Below are 6,872 nucleotides of genomic sequence, written 5' to 3' on the forward strand. Positions count from 1 at the left end.
TATGTACCTATGAAACATATTCCCAACTACACACTAAAAGAGATAATAATAAATGTAATGAAAGTTCTCATTCTTTTTCTCATACTCCAGTATTATTTTGCACGTCCCCTGGCCCGCCTTCCCCTTCGGGAGCCCCTGCTCTGAACCATGCCACACAAAGAGAGAATGCGTTGTGGAAGAAATTATGGGCCTGGGAATCTCCGCTTTCATCTGCTTCACCCAAACTACTTTGAAAAGAAACATAATTGGACCATAATGTATTCAATGTCAGCCACATTCTTGGAGCAACTAGGGCTTTTCACTATTTCTATGCACCACTGGTCTGACATTTGTCGTTGGCTCCTATTTCAAAGAACTAATTTTAAACTATCATTCAAAGGCTGCTCCTGGCCATGTGTCCCATCCACGAAAGGCAAAGAAATGGGCAAAGCAACACTTGAGCATGTCAAAATGGTTCTTTTTTTCCTCGAGAGAGGAAAAAAAAACAAATATTACCAACCTCACTGAAATGAAGTGAGATTTAGTGAAACAAATACTTGATTTACTTGCAGCATCCAGACTTTTTTTATTGGTCTTCTTGTTTTTATAGCCATTTATCACTTGCTGATTATAGTGGTAACTGTTCCCTACGTAATACTTGTCAGCTTAAAAGCACTACCATGTGTTTGATTCTCTTGGGGGTGATCTCTTTCCTCCCTCTCTCTCTGTCCCTTTCTCTCTCTCTCTTTCTGTCTCTCTCGCAAGCAGTGGGAGGATAGAGGTATTATTATCCCACTTTCCAGATGAAGACCCCAGCCTGAGGGGTTAGGTTACACAGATAGTATATGGCAAAGTCAGGACCTGAACCAGGTTCTCTACTCTAGAGCCGATGCTCTGAGGGAAATTTTAACTGATGCGGGTGGCTCTGTGTAGTTGGAAGAGAGGACACCGTAGGTCTGAGAATCACCGCAGGTCTGAGCACCTCCATAGCCCAAGTACTGACTCAGCTTCATCCCGCACTGAGAGATTGGCAGGCCTTTACACCAGTGGTCCCTCGGGTTCAGTCGGCGCTGTTCCTATGTGTGTTATTCAGGGAGTACAAAGCCAGAAACAGTACAAGCTCCCGAAGTGGGAATCGCAGGGCCAGCAAATTGACAAACGCGAATCAACTCACAGAGGTTCAGAAGAGGATCAATGGGATTGTCTTCTTAGGAGATATTTCCATGGGCTGAGTAGAGTCTATGACTGTTCACCTGGGTCAACAACAGATATTTAAACAATGCTTTTGAATCCAGCCCCCCCCCTTTTTAAATCTCTGCTCCTCTTCTTGCCCAGGTTCAGATGTTCCTGCCTAGACTTTTTCAGGAGGCTCCAACCACATAGATTTCTCCTCCTCTCTTCCATCTCTCACACTGCTAGCACAATGGTGATGGCACCTCGAACCTGAAGACTGCCGTTAGCGTCCCGTTACGATGAGATCATGTTAAACAATTTTGACATGGCATTCAAGTTTCTTCGTCTTGCCCCAAGTAACTTTCCACCTTTTTCTCCCACCACCTCACTTTCCTTTATCCTATCTTCCAGCCTCTCCAATCTAATCACTGTTCTCCAAAAATAGCCAGCACTTTCATGCCTCTCTGCTTTGCTCATGTTCTATCCTCTGCCTGGAATGTCCTCCGACTCCTTAACCTGCCCCCTCGGGGGGGGGATCTTCCTTATTCTTTCAGAAGCAGGTCAAATGCTGTCTCTTCAGTGCAGGCCTCCACACCCACCCCTTTCCACTCTCTGTGGTGGCCCCGCAAACACTTCACGCTTCTCATTACAAGGAACTCCGGCCGGTTGTTCATGTGTCCTTTTGGCTTATGAGCTGGTGGACTCCTTAAGGGAGCAGAGAGTGTCTTATTTATTTTTGTGTCCTCGGTGTTGGCACCCAGTAGGTGTTTGAAAATATGGGGTTGAATTTATTTATATAATGGTTTTGAGAGATCTCACAAGGGCTAAATTTCTATCCGATCTGGAATAAGCAGCAAAAGAGAAAGCACAAATTCAGCAAGAAGAAATCACTTATTTCCACTTATGTCCACTCCATCTAAAATTTAAAAATAAGGATTGGAGGCATTTTTAGAATAGTTGGAAGCTTTTTATTGACTTTCCCCAAAACGTTTGTGCTGTGCCTAAAGTAGAAACAGCAACGGGTTGGAATGGATAGACGTGGGCTTCTTGCTAGTCTCAACTCTGCTGTTAACTGCTGTGTGCCCTTTGACAGGTCAGTCCCCTTTCTGACTTCTTTATTTGTGAAATGTTTATGCTGAACAAAATGACTTTCAAGCTATCTTCTAATTCTAAAATTTGATGATTCTTATTTTCTAGTTAAGAAAACCAAGTCTTTATTTCCCTTTGAGTGTGAGGGTTCCTTAGCAATAAGAGGAGATATTCCATGTTGTCATAAAAACACTTTTACCTGACTCTGGCCCCATTACATAAAATTTAGATATTAGAAATAATCCAAAATAGGGGCACCTGGGTGGCTCAGTCCGTCAAGAATCCACCTCTGGATTTAAGCTCAGGTCATGATCTCAGGGTTCTGGGATCGAGCCCCAGGTCTGGCTCCACGCGTATCAGGGTGTCTGCTTGAAGACCTTCCTCTGCCCCTCCCTGCACTCACACACACTCTCTCAAATAAATAAACAATTGTTTTAAAAAATAAAAAATAAAAGCAAAAACAACAAATGAAAAACTCCTTACTGCTAAACCATCAGGGTTCCGTCCCTTTAAAGTTGAAAGACCATGCATCAGGCTAAAAGACCTCAGAAAGATGAGCTGACCTAATCTTGGGTTCAGAAAGATGCAGGCGAGAATAAAGTGGTCAAGTCATACATGAAGCTGGTTTGCAGAGGAAGGAGAAGATACTTGGATGTTGAGTTTAGAACTCAGGTTTTTAGGGAAGGCGTTCCTTAATAGGTCACAGGTATAAAGAGATTGGGAAATCTTCAGGATGGGGAGTGCAGTTGTGTCACTGGCTCTTGCTGGATGCTGTGACAATTTCCTTTTGTATAACCTGAAAGTCCCCCAATATCCTGAAATGCTGTTCTACCCATTTTTTAAAATAAGCTTTATTTTTTAAAAATCAATTTTAGGTTTACAGCAAAATTGAGCAGAAGGTACAGAGAGTTCCCATATACCCCCTGCCCCTACACATGCACAGCCTCCCCCAATATCAGTATCCTGCCCCAGAGGGGTACCTTTGTTACAGTGGAACCTACACTGACACATCGTTATCACCCAGATTCCGTAGTTTACATTAGGGTTCACTGTTGGTGTTTTACATTCTCTGAGCTTTGACAAATATGTAATGACCTGTATCCACCATGAAAGAATCATACAGAATAGGTTCAATGCCCTAAAAATTCTCTGTGCTCTGTCTATTCATCTCCCCCTTGTCCCCTAACCTCAGAAAACCACTGATCTTTCTATTGTCTTCATAGGTTTGTTTTAAAGATTTTATTTATTTGAGGGAGAGAGAGAGAGAGAACATGAGCAGGGGGAGGGACAGAGGGACAAGCAGACTTCCCACTCTGAGCAGGGAGAGCCCAATGCAGGACTTGATCCCAGGACCCCGAGATGCACTGAGCCAAAGTCAGACGCTTAACTGACTAAGCCACCCAGGCGCCCCTTTATTGTCTTCATAGTTTTGCCTTTCTGGAACGTCATATAGTTAGAATCATACAGTATGTAGCCTTTCATGATTAGCTTCTTTCACTTAGTAAGATGCAGTCAAGTTTCCTCCATTTCTTTTCATAGCTTGAGAGCTCATTTCTTTTTAGCATCTAACAATACAGATTCAATTATTCATTTTCCTATTGTTTTATGAGTTCTTTGTATATTTTGGATAACAGTCCTTTATCAGATGTCTTTTGCAAATATTTTCTCGCAGTCTGTGGTTTGTCTTCTCATTCTCTTGTCAGCATCTTTCACAGAGCTGTTATTCTCATTTTTCATAGACACACTTAAACAAAATTCTACTTTTAAACTGTTTTAGCGGAAATACCACTTAACCAGAAATTTCTTCCTAGCCTATAGAAATAGGCTTTGTTTTACTTGTATTTCCTTGACTTAGGAATTAATAGAAATAGAATTTAGAGGCATCATCTGGTCAAATTGGAGATATAACTTGCAATATGTGTTTCAAATATCCATTGAGGGGACGTCTTGGGGTTGACTGACTTCAACCCAATTTCTTAAACCAGTTTTTGTCACATCTGAGGTCATTGACCAAAAGATTTCAACTAATGTTCTGTAAACCCACAGGAGATAAAATTTATTTCTTACTGATGAGACATACAGTTACAGCAATGTCTGTCCCCTGAAAGTAGAGGGTGAGAGGCCTTATAAGTGAGAAACAATTTCCTCAGATTTGCTGGAACCTAAGAAACGTCTCCTATTTCCTGGAAGATGGGAGGACTTGGCCTCATGAGTAGCTGAGAGAATGTGGTCAGGGCAATAAGGATCTCTAGTCACAGAATGACATATTGCTGGAGGGGGCCAAGTATATGGTGTGACAACTGTGGATCTTTTTATAGGTGTGGATCCTTTTATAGATGCTGAGACATGGTGTGGGTGGTTGTGTTGTAGTTATTGTTGACTTGTTTGGTGATATTTTAAGTCTATGAATTCCTTCTGTTGGGTTGTCCCCAAACACTAGGATTTGGAAGAGCTCTAAGAACTCTCAGAGGGTATAGAGGCAGTTCAGTGAGACCACAGCACTTGGTGAGCATGAGACCCTGTAATATTTTCAGTCTTCAAAGAAAGAGTGCATTATACATTCCCTGTTGGATGTGTGAAGGCAGAAATCATGGGACCATTCTCAGTAAGAATGTTTTCTTTGTAGATCCTGAGATAGCTGAACATTAAATATCATTTTTTATTCTGGAGACTGAGAAGAAATATTGAACATAAAGATCATGTTTCAGGGGACAAAAAGAATCTTGAAAACATGCCATGTGAGGAACATCTCAAAGAACCAGACACATTTACTCAGAGGAGAGTTGGTGATGGTGGGAATATGAAAATGGATTGTAAATCTTCACATAGCTGATTTATAAGGAAGGAAGAAATTTTGCCCAAGAAAGGGCAAAATTAGGACAAATAAGGGTATACCATGCAGATAGGCTGATATTGTTTTAATGTAAAAGAAAATCTGAGTTATCTGGTAACATAGTGCATCCTTTTTCACTTTATGGCAATAATAGAAAATGGAAGAATTTTACAGCCCGCTGTGGATAAGAGTAGTCCAAGGACTCCTGTATGCCTGAGAACTGAGATATTTAATAACTTGGCCACCTGTGACCCTTTCACAGCACAGTGATTGGGAGGCTCTGTAATAATAGCATCAGTGGTCTCTGAAAAGAGTGAATTCCCATCACAGGAAATCTTTAACAAGAGTTAGGAAGCAACTCAGATGGAGTGTTGTAATGGCAATTTAAAAAAATTATTCGAAATTTGTATACTTTTTATTGTATAGTTTTGTGAATTCTGAAAAATGCGCAGACTCACATAACCACTACCACAATGAAGATACAGAAGAATTCCACCATCCCCCCACCCCATTCTTTTGTGCTTCCCCTTTCTAGTCAGGTCCACCTCCATCCTTAACCAGTGGCAACCACCTATCTATTCTCTATCTCTATAGTTTTGCCCTATTTGAGTATGTCATATAAATGGAATTACACAGTTTCTAGCTTTTAGAGTCAAGTTTCTTTCACTTTGCAGAGTGTACTTGAGATTCATCCATGATTTGATGGATGAATCATCCATCCATCCAACCATTTGATGGATGAATCTTCCATCCATCCAACCATTTGATGGATGAATCATCCATCCATCCAACCATTTGATGGTTGACTCATCCATGGTTTGTTCTTTTTTATTGCTGAATAATATTCCATTGTAGAGATCTACCATAGTGTCCATACATAATAGAAGAATATTTAAGGGACTTCTGGTTTCTAGCACAGCATGTAAGGAGTTTGGAAGTCATCACTTCATTCTAACAGCAAGTAAAAAGAACAAACTGAAAATCCACAACTTTTCTTAGATCCATTAGAGAATCGAGATCATAGGACAAACTGCTGCCCCCAGAACTGGAGACCCAGTCAGGTGGATAGAGAGAATCACAATTTACTGGAAGAGAAACATCCATGTAAACCAGTACTGGGTTTCCTTTACCCAGTATATCATGTCCAGCTTTCAAGAAAAAATTAGAAGACATTTCAATAGGCAAAAAAGTGAGTTTGAAGAGTCAAATATGGCAAGGGTGTTGGAATTATCTGTCCAGGAATTTAAAATAACTATGGTAAATATGCTAAGAGCTTTCATGGAAAAAGTAAACAATATGCAAGAACAGATAGATAGTACAAGCAGGGAGATGGAAATGCTTTTTTTTTTCATTTTTAAAAATTTAAATTCAGTTAATTAACATATAGAGTATTATTAGTTCCAGAGTAGAGTTTGGTGATTCATCAGTCTTCTGTAATACCCAATGCTCATTACGTCATGTGCCCTCCTTAATATCCATCACCCAGGTACTCCATCCCCTATTCCCCTTCCCTCCAGTAACCCTCAGTGTGTTTCCTGTGATTAAGAGTCTCTTGTGGTTTGTTTCTCTGATTTTGTCTTGTTTTATTTTTTCCTCCCTTCCCCTATGCTCCTTTGTTTTGTCTCCTAAATTCCACATATGAGTGAAATCATACAATAATTGTCTTTCTCCATTTGACTTATTTTGCTTAGCATAATACCGACTAGTTCCATCCACATCATTGCAAATGGCAAGATTTCGTTTTCTTTGATGGCTGAGTAATATATATATATATATATATATATATATATATATATAC

This window comes from Ursus maritimus, unplaced genomic scaffold (genome assembly GCF_017311325.1).
Source record: "Ursus maritimus isolate PB19 unplaced genomic scaffold, ASM1731132v1 scaffold_23, whole genome shotgun sequence".
Classification (NCBI taxonomy): Eukaryota; Metazoa; Chordata; class Mammalia; order Carnivora; family Ursidae; genus Ursus; species Ursus maritimus.